At 50.1% G+C, this 17,644-nt stretch overlaps 1 protein-coding gene across 11 annotated transcripts in view; it reads left to right on the top strand.

Moving 5' to 3' along the window:
- NAV2 (neuron navigator 2) overlaps window positions 1-17,644 on the top strand; it is a 496,240-nt gene that overhangs the window by 112,642 nt on the left and 365,954 nt on the right. The window lies entirely within an intron of this gene.

The following is a 17,644-nucleotide window of genomic DNA, read 5'->3' as shown; positions in this document are numbered from 1 at the left end:
CTTCAAGAGTCCCAGGATGGGACAGCCTTCCAGGAATAATGATGACAGCAACCATTTACGTGCCATTTCCATACACTTAATCCTCACACGAATGTCCTGAGCCAATATTGATCCTGTTTTACCGGAAAGGAGAAAAATGAGGAGTCAGTAGGGAGACAAGCCTGAGAGGGGCCGTGGAACTTACTCAAGTCACACAGGTGGTATGGACGGGCGACAGAATTCATAGCTGGGTGTCTCCAATTCCCAAATCTCTTGACCTCTGCCTTCTTGTGCCAGTAACTGGAGGAGGCCTGAGCCCCGTACGGAGGTGCTGCTTTAGACAACCAAATGTCCAAACCCTCTTCTCCTTGGAGCCTGCCCCCCACTTCCCTGGCCTTGGCCTCCTGTTTCCTTCTTGCCGGGGCCTTCCGTGCCTGACCCAGCCCCTCCCCAGAGGCTCCGCGTTTACAGAATAAGGATCCCCATTGGCTTTTGCCCACATCCTGCCGCCATGCGGGCACGATCTCGTTCTCTCACTGCCGTGGCTGCCGCCCCCCAGGTCACCCCTGTGCTGCAGGGCCCAGCGGGGTCCATGTGCTTAACAGCTGGCAGGACCTCTCTTCCTGTCCTCTCGCCGCAGGCCGCTCGGCTGCAGCACTGCAGACAGTCCCCATTTCATGCTGATTTGCTTTGATTCTTTTCAGACCTGGGAGTGACGCATGTTTACGTCAAAATGTGTGGGCCACAAGTGTTCTAGAGCTGTCAGACCTTCCGGTGTGGGAACTTTGGTTGTTTACTGTCTCTGGACAGAAGGCAGCTTTGGGGGGAAAAGCGCTATGTAGGTGACAAAACCAGATTCAGAATAACCAGGCTTATTGGGATGTCTGCTTAGCGATCGATCTGTGCCTCTCTGGACTAGACGCTTGGGACATCTGAGCCAGGGTGGGCCTTGGAGGCCTTAGAGGCCTATTTCCACAGCTCCATTGAGCAAGTGGGGACAGCATGGCCCAGAGAGGGGTAGGACTTGCCCACAGTCACCCAGCTATGAGAGCAGAACAAAACTGGAACTTAGGCCTCCCGTCTCCTGGCCCCAGGATTCTTTCCACCTCACGTATGGTAAGAACAGGGTCTACTCTCCTGAGTGGAGGCCTGATGGTTTGAAGAAGTGGAACCAGCCCTAAGCTATGTTCTTTTCCCCCTCCTTCTACCAAGTAATTAAGTATTCTTAATCCCTTCGTATTTGAAAGCTTTTGCATTTGGTTCAGTGAATCAGAAAACCAGGATCCCTTTGTGGTTGGTGCAAGAGACTATCACTGAACACCTCCCATGGGCCAGACACTTTACACCCATCATCTCATTTAAGCCTTACAACAATGTGATAAGACGGGTGGCATTTCTTCTACGTTTTGTGTGAGGCTCAGAGGAAGTCAGTGGCTTGACCAAGACTACACGGAGTCAGTACTGAAACTCTGATTTCATGTCCCTGCTCTTTCTGTCCAGCCTCTTGGATCCCCTCCACCTCCCAAGCTGGAAGTGAGAGCGACCCGGCTTAAAATCTTACCTCCTCGTTTATTGCCCAGGTGTCTAACGTCCCCAGTGCTGGTGTGGGGCCTGGGACACTGCAGGCTCAAGAAATAGTTGTTGAACTGCAGCTTAGGCAAGACAGTCCCACCAAGCCTCAGTTTCCTCAGGGAAAGTGTGGCATCTCAATGGGTCGTGCAGATTCAAGCAATTAGCGTGTGTGTAAAAATGCCTGGTGTGGGGTAGATGCTGTTATTTACTGAGGACTTACTATGTGCTGGATAGTCTTCTAGGCATTTTATGTGGATTTTCCGACCTAATCATCACAAAAGCAATCGCCTCTGAGTTAGGCACTTCAGTCATTGTCTCCGCTCTGTAGGTGAAGTAAGGCAAGTAGAGAGAGCTCAGCGACTTGCCCAAGGTCCCCCACCTATAATTGCAAGAGCCGGGCTTGCAACTCAGACAGAACCTGCAGAGCCTGAATCTTTTACCCGTTGCGTGGTCCTCCGTCTGTGCTGCTTCTAATTAAACCCAAGGCTAGCTGAGGGTGGGGAGGAGAGAGACACATAGAGCTGAGGGCACAGAGAGGAGAAATGACTCGTTGAAGGCTGTCCAGCGAGAGAAGTAGTAAAACCCAACCGAGACTTGCCTTCCAAAGAAGCGTGGGGCTTAGTTCTTTAAAAGGCACTGTCTCTCCAATGGGAAGGGACAAACTGCTCAGCCCTGGGAAGCACTCCCAAACTGGACGTGGTCACCAAGAATCAGTGACTCCCAATTGCCTGGTGGACTGTGTGCCTTTCCCCTTTGGTCCCTCCTTCACACTCATTTGGAATCGTTCCTCCTCTGGATTGCAGAGCAGAAACCAATATAAATTTGACCTAGTCCCTAGAAATGTTTACCTGGCTAAAAATATGCCGGCTTTGTTATATTTTTAGCCAAATTTAGATTGAAATATATGAATTGCCCACACCCATGTATTAGGCATGAACTGTTGGTACATTTTGTAACAGGAAGCTGCTGGTTTTCCATTCCAGAGAACTGGAATTCGGTCAGAAATTTGTCATTTACAAATGCCAACTCTCACCACATTCCACTGCTGTTTTTAAGAGCGTCTCGTCACCTGGATTCAGAGGAAGCAGACCATGGGTGAGGCCAGGCTGGCCAGGCTGGCTTGGTGGCTTCTCCAGGTCTGGTGACTTCCAAGCGACCTCCATCTGGCTCTCCCCAGGCCCACACCATCTGCAGCGTGTTGCCTTTGGATTCGTGTATGGGCAGACAGGGTGCTTATTTTAGAACTGGAAGGAGAGGAGATGTATCAATAAAAAAAAAGAAAGAAAGAAAGCGAGCAAGCAAGGAAGGAAAAATCCATTCAGTGGTTTTAAAATATCTCACCCTTAACAGGGCAGATTATTTTTGTTTCTTAAAAACAATTGGTCATTTGCTCCTCGAAACAGAGCTAGAAAGAGAGATGTACAGGACTATAAAAAAGGAAAGGACTGGCAAGGTGTCCTGTTGGTTGTACCACCCTGACCCACCCCCAACCTCCAAAGCCTCTCCGGCTCCTGCTGGGCAGACTTGGGAACCTTAGAGCTATATCACAAAGACCCTGTTTTCTTATCCTTTATTTTATAGATGAGAAAGCCAAGCCTCAGGGCCTTTGCACTTGTTCTTTCTGCCTGAAATGTATTCCCAGATATTGACATGGTTCATTCCGTTACCTTTGGGCTCTGTTCAGATCTCACTCACTTTATTAAAGGTACCTTTTCTGACCACCCTGTATAAAATAGCAATCTGTCCTTTTATGTCTCCTTATCTTGCTTTATTTTTCTCCAGAACCAGAGCAGTCTCCTGGCGTGTTATGTGTTTATTTATTATGTGCCTTCCTCTACTAGGCTTTCAGCTCCATGAGGACAAGGGATTTGTCCATTTTGTTCACAGCTCCATCCCCTGCACCTAGAACAGTGCCCAGCACATGGTAAGTGCTTACTAAGTATTTAGTGAGTAAGTGACAGGGGCTCATGCAGGATTTTAGGCAGAGCTGGGACTAGCATCCAGGTATGACTCCCAGTCGAGGGCTCGGACTCTGTTTCCTCACACCCTACTGAGAAATCTACAGTGTGTTCCTTAAGATGCTAATGGGCTGGGGCTCCTGGGTGGCTCAGTCGGTTAAGCATCCGACTTCGGCTCAGGTCATGATCTCGTGGTCTTTTGAGTTCGAGCCCCGCGTTGGGCTCTGTGCTGACAGCTCAGAGCCTGGAGCCCACTTTGGATGCTGTGTCTTCTTCTCTCTCTGCCCCACCCCTGCTCACGCTCTGTCTCTCTCTCAAAAATAAACAAACTTAAAAAAAATTTTTTTAAAGATGCTAATGGGTCAAAATGTCATCCTTTTGGCAGTTTTATGTCTTTCATGGGGGCTCTTAGTGCAAAGAGTGGGTGGTTGTCTTAGCCCAAAAGTCAGTGTCTTCACACAGAGATGTGGGTGAGTTAGGTTTCTGGGAAAGGGTAATATTTTTGCTCAGGTTGGGGAATTCTTAACTTATGAGCAGACTCTTACTTTGTCCAACTTTAGGGCTGGCTCTGAGATGTTCACAGTAGAATGTGGGGCTAAAAAAATTGGGTTTGCCAACAGGCACTGGCTCCATTTTGTCTTCAGTTTCCCTTCCTTCTCCCTTTCCTTCCTCCTTCCCTCCCTGCCTTCCTTCCTCCTCTCTCCCTGCCTGTCTTTTTTCAGGCCTCTTTTTGTGCTTTAACCTTTGTTAATAAGAGTATGGTCTGTGGACCAGCAGTAATGACATTACATGGAGGCTTGGTAGAAATGCAGAGTCTTGGGCCTAGTCCCAAGCCTTCTGAACCAGATTTGCATTTTAACAAGACCCCCCTACCCCAGTCATAGATGAATTAAAGTTTAGGAAGCAGAGGAGCATTTATGCCCTTACCCCTTCAGAACCAGGACTTATAAGAAGCCCCCTTACTATACTCAGTCACCACCTCTGTCTGGAGGCACAGGCCCCATTGCTTACAATTACTTTACCCTGTGATTAGGGATGGGAGGGATGGACAGGGCAGCCCTAGAGGGAGGGTATCATGAAAGAGACTCTAGAATCCATGCCCACTCGATTTCTTACATTGCTCTGTCTTATTGGCCTGTGTGCTGGGCTTTGCAGCTGATGTTTGGTCAGCATGATGGGCGTCTGTGATCTCTCTGGTAACTGCAGAAGGAGGGGAGAGCTAGTCTTTGATGCAAGAGCTCAGGATTAGAGTTGCAGCTCTCCACCCTGCCGGGTGTGCTCTGGGCTAGTTGAGATGGCATCTTCCAGAAGCTGGAGGCAGTTCCAGCTTCTCACAGATGGGCTGTGAGATCCTTTTTAGCCCCTTCAGCAAACGGAGGACAGCCATTCCCACTGCCTTACAGAGCCCAACTCCCACAATCCCTTGCTGTTTGGAAGTCTCCTTCCCATTCTCCTTGAATTGCAATTGGAAATTAGATTGCTTGATTTCAGCACGTGGTTGGGAAGGAGGCAGGATGCATCCTCTGAGTACCAGGGGGAGGGGCTCACTGCGGTGATTCTGGGCCTTCCTTCTCTGCCTAGGGAAGCCTTCTCAATGGGCAGGTGCCGTGCATATGCAATCTGCCTGCCTGCTGAGGCATATCTTTCAGTCATGCTGTGGTTATGTATTGATTTGGGGACAACCCATTGATAAGAGTGGAGCAGATTAACTGAGCCTCTGAATCAGGCTGTTTGGTGAAATTGTTGTCTAATGCTGACATTGGAGCTTTTTTGCTGCATTCTGTATAAATCGGGGCTATTTAAAAGCTGCTCATATGGTCACTGGTGCCATAGAAACGGCCTGTCCTTGTGCACACCCCTGTCTCAGTCAGGCATGGGCCATTGCAGGAGGAGAAAGAGGCTTGGTGTCCTCGTGGGAGTCTGCAGGAGGAAGAAAGTTAGTGGAGGGGGCAAAGGGGTGCTTTCTTCCCCACTCCCCAGCTCCTCTAGACTTGTCTCACATAACTCCATCCAAGTCACGTGGAGGAGACATCCCCAGCCACCCTCAAGTCCAGCCCTGGCCCTGAGTGGAGGCAGAGAAACTGCCCTGTGACAAGCCTGATACCGAGAAGGTATTTGTGTATGTGTATGCATACGTGCATGTATGCGTGTGAGCGCCTGTGTGTGCACAGGCACGTGTACGTGCGTGCGTGTGCACAAGCATGTGTGTGTGTGTGTGTGTGTGTGTGTGTTTCTGTCCAGATGCTCCTTGAGAGGCTGTAGAAAATCCATTTTGACCCCTAGCAGCACCATAGCAGCAAGGCAGTGTGGGGAGGCTGAAAGAGCACTGTTCTTGGAGTCAAGAGACTTGAGTTCTCTTTCTAGACCCTCCTTTAACAAACCGCGTGACCCAGGCACATAGTTCTTTGCCAGGAGCATGTGGAGTTATTCAGATAGTACACATGTCCAGACATCTCCCTTACAGAGGCAGGCCTGGGGTGAGGCTTCAGCATCTGTATTTCTTAGGGTTCTGCAGCAGATTCCAAGGTACACGTCGGGGTGCGATTTCTCAGACTTGAGACCAGCTCCGTCAGAGAAGGCAGGATAATGAAGTGGGTAAGAGCGAGTGGTCACGGCCACGCAGACCAGGGTTTGGATTCCGGCTCTCTCCACATAGGATACCAGCTTAGGTGGGTTGCTAAATTTGCCCCCGCCTCCTCATCTGCTCTAGGGGCGTGAGATGAATGACCTCACAGGGCCGCTCTGAGCATTACATGCCACAAAGTATATGAAGCATGTGGCAAGCACCTGGCATGTGATGAGTTCTCCATAAATGTTAGGTCTTGGGTATGTGTGTGTGTATTTTTTGCTGCACCCTAATATACGGATAGAAACCTCTCAAGTAAGTCCAAGGCAGAATGCAGTCGAGAAATGAGATGGCAGAGCTCAGTTATATGAGTGTTATTTGGCAATAAGGAAACCAGCTAATGCATTCTTTGTAATAGTTATTAACAGGAAAGGGAGTGTGCAAAGAGTGGTCCTATGGGAGTGTGCTCTCTTGCTCCACAATAGTGATTCTTCAACTTCAGTGTGCATCGGCATTGCCTCGGTGCTTGTTAAAGGGGGCAGAGCCCTGGGACCCCGGCCTCAGAGCCTCTGATTTTGCAGACCTGGGTGGGGCCCGTGAATTTGTATTTTGGTCTGTAGCCCCTGCTCTGACAAAGACTGGTCCAGAGTAAAAGATCAAATTGGATGATGAAGAGAAAGGGGAGCTAGGTGGGTCGGGCGGGCCAGAACGGGGTCCCAGACAAAGTGAGCGGAGCTGAGGCTTGAATGCATGCATCCGGGATCTAGAGACAATGGGGCAGCATGTTCTGGATTCGGTGTGACGAGCAGATGGCAGAGGGCTCTCGTGAACAGGGAGCCCTGGCCCTTCTCCCTGCTGCCAGCGGCTAGCATTGCCATGTAGGATAGGCAGCACACGAGGATGTCAGCCAATGGGAAGGGTTAGGCAGGCGCCTGGTGAGGGGTGATGAACCCCGAGTGTGTGTCCCTTTGTCCTCTGTTGAAGGCCCGAGCCCAAGCTGGCTGCCTTTAAGTTGCCCGACCGTGCCCGTAGAGTTCAGCATCCGTGGCTCTGTGTGCTCATTCGGAAATCAGGGCTTACGAGCAACCTGGGGTGGGAGATCTGGGTGTGCAGAGCAGAGGTGAGATACTGAGGACGCAGGAGTGGGGTGGCAGACGGAGCCCCAGAGACAGGAGGAGGAGCTGTGGATTTGAATGCCAGTGGTCCTTGTTATAGGCAGTGTGAGCTGAGCGGGGCCGCCGCTGGAGTCCCCGGTCTGCGAAGGGCCGGTGTCCTCTTGATAACGTCTAAACCAAGATATCCCCGTCAGTGGCCTTTGGATCTGCTGGTCACAGGAGAGCACATTTTCTGGGGTCTCGAGTGGATCGGGAAGAGCTAGACATAAGAAGGGATAGAGGGGAAGGGGGTGTTTATTCAGCACCTATGTGCCAGGATCCATGTTCCAAGCTAATGTGATTTATCTCCTTCCAGCTCCACCTGAGGAGGTAGGTATCGTTAGGCTCATTCTACAGATGGAGAAACAGAGGCCCAGGGAGGGGAAGCAACTTGCCTAATCGATCCACACAGCTAGGATTTGGTAAAGCCTGGGCTTGAACTTTCTCTACCTGCCTCCAGCGAATCACCTCAGCTTCTCAGTGAATGTAGGGGGGAGGCATTGCTGCTCTGTCCTCAGGTGTAGGCCACTCCGAGGCCCGGCTGCCTCTGGTGGGGTGAGGGGCACAGTGTGGGCAGAGCTCCCTGAAGTCCCGTGACGTGTGGGGCATTTCCATGCCCTCTGTCAACAATCCAGCCTCAGTAATGTTGCCCCGGCTGCCGGCCGCTCTCACCACAGCCAGACCCCCCACCCACACAGGCGAAGGCTGTGGCCAAGGGCACTCTAGAGGGGGAGGAGGAAGTGCCCTCCAGAGGGGCCTGTTTCGAAGCCCCTGAATGGCCCCATTGAGGCCGGGCAGGATGACAATGGGCCTGTTGGGGCCCTCAGTCAGGGTCCACTGAGGTGAGAGGGCTGGGGCTGGGCAGGCAGTGCCGGCTCAGAGGCCAGATGCTGACTTCCAGGGCTGGGAGCCAGCGCCTCTGACGTGCTCTGAAATGCCAACTCTGCTTAATGGGGAGCAGCTGGGGCGGGCTCCACATTCCTCCCCATGCCAGGAAGACCACGTGAACCCCGTCCCTGAGGCCATGGCCAGCCCTGGGCCTTTTCCCTGCTCATCTCTCTCTGGGCTAGGCCCTGCTCCCTGGCCCCCGGAGACTGTGGTTGGCCCTTTCCAGCGTCCCTTTGGTTCTCAGGAACATTGTCCTCAGCCCCTTTGGAGAAATAACACCCCTCCCAACAACTTAGGGCACCCACAGCTGGGGTTGCTAGATAAAATGCAGTTAAATCTGAATTTCAGATAACGTTTTAAGTATGTAACAAATATTAATGAATGATAAAGACTGAACCAAGTTATGGGCCCCTTGGTTATGTCATGGGTCATACCTAAACTAAAGAACTATTGGTTGTTGGGACACCTGGGTAGCTCAGTGGGTTAAGCGTCTGACTGCGACTCGGGCCATGATCTCATGGCTCGTCAATTTGAGCCCCAGATCGGGCTCTCTGCTCTCAGCATAGAGCCTGGTTCAGATTCTCTGTCTCCCTCTCTCTCTACCTCTCCCCTGTTGGTTCTCTCTTTTTCTCTCAAAAATACATGAATAAACTTTAAAATAAATAAGACTATTTTTTCTAAAAAAAAATAAAAGGGGGAAAAGAACTATTGGTTGTTTCTCTGAAATTTCAACTTAACTGGGTACCCTCAATTTTCAGTTGCTAAATCTGACAAACCGAGCCAAGGGAGCCATATGGGCTCATATTTGGGGGCACTAGCACTCAGCTAGGTTTTCTGGGATGCCACCAAGTGGGGCATGGGGAGACAAAGCTGTCCACCTCCTAATTCCCAGACATAAAATGCAGCCCCTTTCAACACAGCTCTTGTCCTGTTGTTACTCACCCCTACTTCCGGGAGCTGGGTCTCTGTCCCTCAACTCCCATGGCAAGAAGGGAAGCTTCGAGGTACATTTCCAGTTGGTGACTCTGTATTGAGCACCTGATTTCACACTGGCTGAATGCTGTCGATTTAATGATAGATGAGCCCGATATACCCTCTGTTCTCAAAGGAGCTCACAGGCCAGTAGGGGAGACAGCAGTGAACAAAGAGCGGCCATGATACAGCAAACCATAAACACCGTGGGTAGGTGGAGGGAGTCATGGGCTCTGAAATCCCAGGAGGACATCTCACCCACACCTGCAGGGCCAGATTAACAAAGAGAGTCGGGCCGTGGAGGTAGAGGATCCAAGTGGATATGCTGGGCCATGTCACAGGGCTGACCAGCTGTGTGGCCCTGGGCACATCATTCAACCTCTCCGAGCCTCGGTTTTCCTCATCTGTAAAGTGGAAACAATATGCCTTGCCTCTGGGGACCACTGTGAGGCTCCACGTATGATGAGTGTGAACTTGTACTACCTACAAGGTAGGGTTCTAAATGGAACATGTGTGTGTGTGCTGGGGAGTGGAAGTAAGAGTTAAAGGAGGGGAGAAATACAGGGGGTGGGCAGGAATGCATGAGTCCCATGCCTGCTCCATGCCCCTCCTTACCAGCCGCCTACGGATGCTAGTTCTCTGTCTCTACTTGCATCTCGGGGCATCATTATCTCCCTTCTCTCTCAGGCGAATAGCAGTGATAACAGAGTTTGTATGGTGTTTTGCTGTTGGCACAGCACACTGATTAAGAGCATGGGCTGGGGATTCAGACTGGCCTGGGTTCAAGCCCTGTCTCCACTCTGTGATCTCAGGTAAGTACTTACCTTCTCTGTGCCTTAGTTTCCTCATCTGTAAAAATGGAGCCTTCGCGGGGACCCTGGTCCATAGCAAATGCCCCACAAGTGGGACGCTGTTAAAAGGACCTTGTTTATCATGACAGCCTTGCGAGGTGGTCATTATCAGGTAGAGAATGAAGCTCGGAGAGGTTAGGTAACTAGCCCAAAGAGGCATAGGCAGAAGGAATGGCTGTGGGAGAATAAACCCCAGGCTTCCCAGGAGGCCTTTGGTCAGCTAAGCCTTGAGGGGACTCTGCCTTCTAGCTTTCAGCCAGGAGCCTCTCCAGGGTCTGGCCGCTATTCGGCCCTCCTTGCATGGTGGCGGTCTGGTCTAGATAGCTGGGTGTCTCCTGGAGATCTTGGCATGCCTATTTGTGTTAAGTCGTGCCCTGCCCAGCCTCCTGGAGGCGGTCGGGGGCGGGGGGGCGGAGAAAGAGCATCCTTTAGGCATCGGAGGATTTATGCGCCTCACATATCCACTCTTCCTTTGCTGGGCTTGAAGTGTGAGATGTGGGCGTTTTTATTACCCTCTTAAACCTTTCTGTTCACTGATGCCCGCACAGTTATGCTAGTTGGCGTGGATGCTAGTTTCATTGTCTTGAACACAAAAGCAGCTTTAAAAAGAGGGGGCATTTCTGGGGAGAGGCTGGAGGTGGGCCTCTCACAGAAGGCAAACTTCCCCTGACCACATTCCTCTCCTGTGGGAGCAGGCGGATTAAATTGCTCCTTTAGGCCGTACTCTGGTTGGTAATAGAATAATAATCAACAACCCGTTATTGCTGGTGATTGTGCGTCGAAGGGAAGGAGAAGGGAGCTAACCTTTCCCGGGTACTCGCTGTGTGCCGCGCTGCAGCGGGACCCCTTCCGCAGCATCAGGGTAGGTGCCCCAACTGCCCTCTGGGGTTAGGCCTTAGAGCCACTTTGCAGATGAGTAAAATGAGCCGGAGAGGCTGGCTGATTTGATCTAAGTCAAATGGCTGGTAAATGGTAGCACCAACTTCTGAGCTCCCGAGTGACTCTGGAGTCCCTGCCTTGCTATCACCCGTGTGCCCAGCTCCCCTTCAAGGTTTTAGCTAAGGAATAAGGTGCCCCACCTGCCACAGAGTGGACATTAAGCCACCTGGTGCCGGTACAACTCGACTTCAGAACAGAAGATGGGAGAGATGGGACAAGAGCTGTGTTCCGATCTCACCTCTTTTCTTAAAGAGGATAAAGGATTTTGGATCCATGGAGGGAGGAGAAAAGGTTTTCTTTTTTAAGTTTGTGTGTGTGTGTGTGTATATATATATATATATATATATAGAGAGAGAGAGAGAGAGAGAGAGAGAGAGAGAGCGAGCAGGATGGGGCAGAGAGAGTTTGTGTGTATGTGTATATATATATATATATATATAGAGAGAGAGAGAGAGAGAGAGCAGGATAGGGGCAGAGAGAGAGGGAGAGAAAGAGTCCCAAGCAGGCTCTATGCTGTCAGTGCCCAGCCAGATGTGGGGCTTGATCCCACAACCGTGAAATCATGACCTGAGCGGAAACCAAGAGTCAGACGCTTAACCGACTGAGCCACCCAGGCGCCCTTCTGAGGAAAGGAAGTGCTGTGCAGTGAGGGATGATGTGAGGAGACCGGCTCCGGACGGGGTACGTCAGGGAAGGCGATGGCGCGTGGCAGGCTGGAGGCTGAAGAATGAGGGCCTTGGAGATAGTCGGGGACATTTGGTCTCAGTCCCAGAAAGTGGGAACCGTGATGGGATTCTGAATAGGGGAAGGCAGGCTGAAAATACTGTATAAGGGATTACCTCAGGACACTGAAAAGGATGGAGACTAGAGGCCTGACCAGGGATTGTTGCTAATCTTGGTGCTGCTGTTGACGGTGGTAATGACGGCCAACGTTTATCGAGGACGCACTGTGTGCTAGGTACTATTCTAAGAATTTTACAGGTGTTAGCTTATTTAATAATTGCAACTGTCTTTTAAGGAAGGAACTATATAATTAGCCCCATTTTACAGCTGGGGCAGCTGTGGCCCCGACAGGCAATAAAGGCCTGGAATCGGGGTGGGTATTGAGGCGGAAGAGGAATGAGTAGATCTAAGACTATCAGAGGAAGAATGAACACAGGACTTGGTGCCTCCTGTCGAGGAAGGGAGGAAGGCAGAGAGGCCCTGCAAGGATTCCCGCTGTAAGCTATTGCTTTTTTTATATGAGCCAGTTTCCTGGTGGGAGTTATGGTGGAATTGCCACCTGGCCAGCAGAAGCAAGGTAGCCATTTCCTAAATGTGATATGTTCAAGGAAGAATATGATAAACCAGTGCCAGACACAGACAGCTCAACGTGAGTAAGAGCATCAGCTTCAGCACGGGGAGGATGGCTTGAGAGGAGGGGACCCTGATGGGTCAGTTTTGAGACCTGTACCGGCCAGTGCCTTCCATTAGGGCTTGCGGCCTCAAAACATGACTGCCTTGGGTCTCTTTGTCTTGAACCTCTTGCCCTTCCTTCCTACCCACCCTCAGTCTGACCCAAAACAACCCACACGCAAGCACTTATGGCCAGTCCTGGGTTAGTAAGCATCCCTCCTTCCAGGTCATGCATTGGCATTTTTTAAACATTCATTCATTCATTCATTCATTCATTCATTTAGAGACAGAGCCCACGAGTGGGGGAGGGGCAGAGAGAGGAAGAGAGGGAGAGAATCCCAAGCAGGCTCCTTGCTGTCAGCACAGAGCCGGACGTGAGGCTTGAACCCACAGACCATGAGATCGTGACCTAAGCTGAAGTCAATAGCCAGACACTTAATGACCTGAGCCACCCAGGCGCCCCCGCACCTTGGCATTTTAACAGACTGTCAGAAGTTTGGCTAGTGGAGGTGGGGCTATGGGCAATCCCTGTGAGCCGGGCAGGGACAGGAGAGACTTATGCATTCCCCAACCCCCCCCTCCCCGCACCCCCGCAAAATGTACAGTAAGAGAGTTGGAGTCTTAGCTTGGGCTTCACGCAGACAGTGCCTGGAATCCAGAGGCCTTGGACCCAGATACCCACTAAGGTCATAAATCACACACACAGCCAGATCTGCCATGGAAGGCGGGCTCAGGCCCACCATCCTCCTCTCAGGCCAGCAATGTGGAAAGCAGCCCTCAGCCCTCCCGTCCCATCGCAGTGGTATGTATTATGTGGGCTCTCCAGTCAGCTGGGCCAGAGTTGGGCCCTGGCCTCGTGGGTACTTACTGTGTGACCTTAGTTTTCTCATTTGCAAAATGGGGATAATGGTATTACCTTCCTTGTAGTGTTGGGAGAATTGAATAGCAAAGTCCTGGAGTGTGCTAATTCAAAGGCCTGCACGTAGTGAGTGTTCACTAAATGCAAGGTGTGCTCGCTGCCCTGGTCCCACTCTGAACCCCTCTAGGAGATCCAAGCCTTCTCCACGGGCGTTGTGACTAAGCCTGGTACCTAGCAGCTCAGTGCTACTGTTGCTGGGTGGCAGTGAGCTCAGCCTGGGCCCTTATCCGCCCTCCCTGGCTCTCTCTGCTAGATACATGGGTTTCCGGGGTTAATGTTGCTCTGGGAGCAGCCCTCACCCCTGGAATCCTAGATGGGGCCTCGTAGAATTCTTTTCCAGCTCCACCAAGATTTACATCAGAGGTAATATTAGTTCTAGCCATTACTTACAGAGCACCAACTAAGTGCCAGGCACCGGCTTGATTAATTTAATCCTCGCGACCATCCCGTAAAATAAACGTTGTTGTTACTCTCATTTTGCACGGGAGGAAACAGAGGTGCAGCCAAGCCAGATCGCTTGCACGTGCTTGGAGTTGTATAGCCAAAATCAGAGGCACGATCAAGCTCCTAACCTCCCTGCCATTCCAGGCAAAGGAGTTTCAAGCCATTACTTCTGCACGATGCATGAAATTTTAATAACCTGCCAACAGCCCGGGAGGTTTGCTGTTTCTCTGAGCACAGGGGACCAGAGCCATCTGTTGGGTGCTTTTTCGAGGGAGCTGGTGTGACTTGTTTCAGGGTAAAATGCAGAGAAATAGCATCACTTTTTTTTCCCCCGTGGTAAAAATAACCTGCACGGATGGGAGAACAAATGGAGGCTGGGAGGCTGACATCGTGGCGGGGGGGGGGGGGGGGGTGGGGGGGGGAGGAGGTTGAGTGCAGGGTGCCACCTGCCTATGTGATGCCATCTGCCCAGCCTGGGGACAACATCAGCCCGACCTGCCAGCACCTGTCCGACCACCAGCATCAGCCTTTGGGAACCCAGTGTCTTTCCAAAGAGACTTTGGCCCAAGGCAGCTCAAGGGACAGAGCGAGGTCCGCGGGGGGAGGGGAGGTGCCATTTAAAACAGGTTGTCCATTCGTAGGGTGCAGCAGTGACCACATAGCTCTCTCTCTTTATATCAACCAGCTCTAGACACAAACTGGGCATGGCTTTTGATCATGAAGCCTGTTTTTAAAAAATGAAAAACTGGAAGTAGTTGGTGAGGTTGAGATTATGTTAATATATGCAGTTTCCACTGCTGCTAGGATTAAAAATAGCTTCCTTTTAGGAAAACTGGAGCTACTCACTGTCAGTCTGCCTTCTAAGCCACCTCTCGTTGAGTTCCGGGACTGGTGGACACAGGGCACAATTAGGAGGACCTTCGGCCATGCCAGGCTCTGGAGCTTTGCTGAAGTGGAAGGTAAAAAGACAAGAGCAAAGCCTTCACTGAGCTTTACTGAGAACACTTATCAGCATTAAATACCCAGGGAAATATTCTAATCCCTCTCAGGGAGTATCTGCTCTTTAGGTCTGGATCTCCTGGGGCACCTAGCCAACTGTGTTAGGTGTGTGCTAAACAAAATCTTGATTGATTTGAAGGTCAGTTTCAAATCCAGTAACCATAATTTGTTTTTGTTTTTTGTGTTTTTTTTAATGTTTATTTATTCTGAGAGACAGAGACAGATAGTGTGAGCAGGGAAGGGGCACAAAGAAAGGAAGAGACAGAGAATTCCAAGCAGGCTCCACACAGCCAGCACAGAACCAGACACAGGGCTAGAACCCATGAACCGTGAGATCAGGACCTGAGCAGAAATTGAGAAAAGGACGCTTAGCTGACCGAGCCACCCAGGCGCCCCCAATAACCATAATTTGTTGAGTGCCTACCATGAGTTGATTTTTTAAAATAAGATTTCTCATGTCTTGTTCATAATAAGATTATAAGGAAATTACAATTATATCCATTTCGCAGAAGGGATAACTGAGAGTTACTCTGTATAATTTACTTGCTAAAAATCAGAGAACTAACTGGTGGCAGAGCCAAGGTTTGGACCAGGTGTCCACACTCATAATCACTTTGCCAGCCTGCCTTCCCAGCCATCTGGAGTCAGATCACAAAATGCGAGCACAGTGATCAATGTAGGGTTTAGGAGCACCCACACTCTGAACAGTTGAAAATCCACGTATAACTTGGAGTCCCCCAAAGACTTTACTAATAGCCTACTGTGACCAGAAGCCTTATCAATTACCTAAATAGTTGATTAGCACATACTTTGTATATCACATGTACTATATGCTGTATTCTTAAAGTAAGCCAAATAAAAGAAAATGTTACTAAGAAAATCGTCAGGAAGAGAAAATGTATTTACAGTATTGTATTTATCAAAAAAAAAAGTCCACGTGTTAAGTGGACTCACGCAGTTCAAACCCATGTTGTTTTTTAAGGGTCGACTGTAATTTGGAAAGATTTGGGACTTTTAGAAAAACCATCACAGGGCTGCCTAGGTGGCTTAGTTGGTTTGGGTGTCCTGCTCTTGATTGCGACTCAGGTCATGATCCCAGGGTCACGGGCTCAAGCCCCAAGTCACGCTCTGTGCTGAGCATGGATCCTGCTTGAGATTCTCTCTCTCCTTCTCCCCTTCCCCTGCTCTCACACACTCTCTCTCTCTCTCTTTCTCCCTCTCAAATAAAATAAGTTTTTCAAAAGCCTATCACAAAGCTCCTACGCCAAAGTGCTTACACTTGACTCCGCAGGAAGGTAGGATGGAACTTGCCCGATGTCACTCAGCTGGCCAATGACAGAGCTGGGATTCGAACTTAATATCTGCCCCCTCCAAAGCCCAGACTCTCAAGACCTCTTGTCCCCCAACTCTGCCATTCTGGAAGTTGATTACAGCTTCCCTTCGTGTTCTTTTTCATCAGATTTCATCAATATAAACATATTGGTGTGGTCTTCCTGTGGGGAGAGCATAGACCCAGCTTTCCTAGGATATTTAGGGTCCCCGACAAGTATTTTTGAGGGATTCCTATCTATATGAAAAAAGTTTCTCACCAAAAGTCAATGTGCCAGCACCATTTGGACAGGCTGACCTTGCACAGTCACATGAAGGAACTGTAGTCCAGCCAGGAGGAGCAAACACTTACTCTTCTGGAATTGAGAGGCCCGGCCATAGAGCCCAAGGCAACAGCATTGGAGTAATTGCTGGAGCTCCTTGGGGCATCTGCTTGACACCACGAGCAGGTGGATGTTCAGTGGAGGTCCTGAAGGGAGAACTGGGGACAGGGCCCCCCACGATTCCAGGTCAGAGTGGGGGCACCCTAGCCACCCCCAGCCACTGGAAGGAGTCTGAAATTTCTAGGAAGGCAATCCAGAGCCTGATTTTAAGGTCAATAGTGAGCACAGAGACAAGACAATATGAAGGAAAGAAAGGAAGAAGGGAGTCATTCTGTTTATTAAACATCGTCTATGTGTTCAGTCCAGTGTTTGGAGGGAGAGGGAAGTACAGGGTGAACAAGAAGGACAGAATTCATGTTTTCATGGGCCTTACAGCCAGGTGGGGGGAAATATGCATGAATCATATCATTTCAAGGAGGAGGGGAGGGAAAAAAGAGGGAGGAATAGGGCCAGCTGTCCAGTAGATAATTCAAAGCAGGGTAGCATGGTGGAAAGTGGTATGTTATGATCACAGACTTTGGAGTCAGAGACTGGATTCGAGAACCCTCTTGCTCCTTCCTATGCAAGATGCTTAAACTCTACACTTGGTTTTCTTATCTGAAAATTGGGGATAAGAGTTTCTACCATGCAGCGTGCTTGGGAGGGTCCAGTGAAATTGCTTATGGAAAGAAAGCACTTAGCAAGAATGCTGTCCCCCATATAGTGCCCAGTGAGTTGTGGGTATTACTGGTGATAATCTGATTTCTCAGACCTAAGCAGACCCAAAGCAGCTGATTAGGAGGGCTAAGTAGGTGCTCTGACAGCCCATTCAATGTGCACAGCAAAACCTCCCACAACTTGATAGCAAAGGAAGAGGGAACCCAAAAATCCACAGTCTGATCAGTCCGTAGAGTGATTAATGATGGTTTTGATGCTTGTTGGGCCATGAAGAAAAGGTAAACTTCTGTTCGATGCACTCTGATGTTTGGGAAGGTCAGAATGTATAATACAGAACTTCATGGGGGATAAAAAGGGCTAAAAATGGTTTGGGTACCAGTTATGCTTCCCTTGCCGTGTGGTCTGGGCCCAGGCAGAGAACAGGGGCCCCTAGATGTTTGTCTGCTGAAGAGCCATCCAGAGCCTGTCAGCCTTGTCCGGGCTGGATTTCCAGTTTCAGAGATGTAGATCTTAAATGTGGGTGACAGATGTGGGAGAGGCCCATCTAAGAGATGAAAAGACAACCCCATCTACTTGGTCTGGAGGAAGTGTGGAGACCATGATAAGTGGACGATGGCTTTTCCTAATGGGGAACTTGTG

Source organism: Panthera pardus, unplaced genomic scaffold, assembly GCF_024362965.1.
Source record: "Panthera pardus isolate Hobbes unplaced genomic scaffold, ASM2436296v1 HiC_scaffold_12, whole genome shotgun sequence".
Lineage (NCBI taxonomy): Eukaryota > Metazoa > Chordata > Mammalia > Carnivora > Felidae > Panthera > Panthera pardus.
Note: the sequence above shows the minus strand (reverse complement) of the source record. Positions and strands in the feature narration are given on the sequence as shown.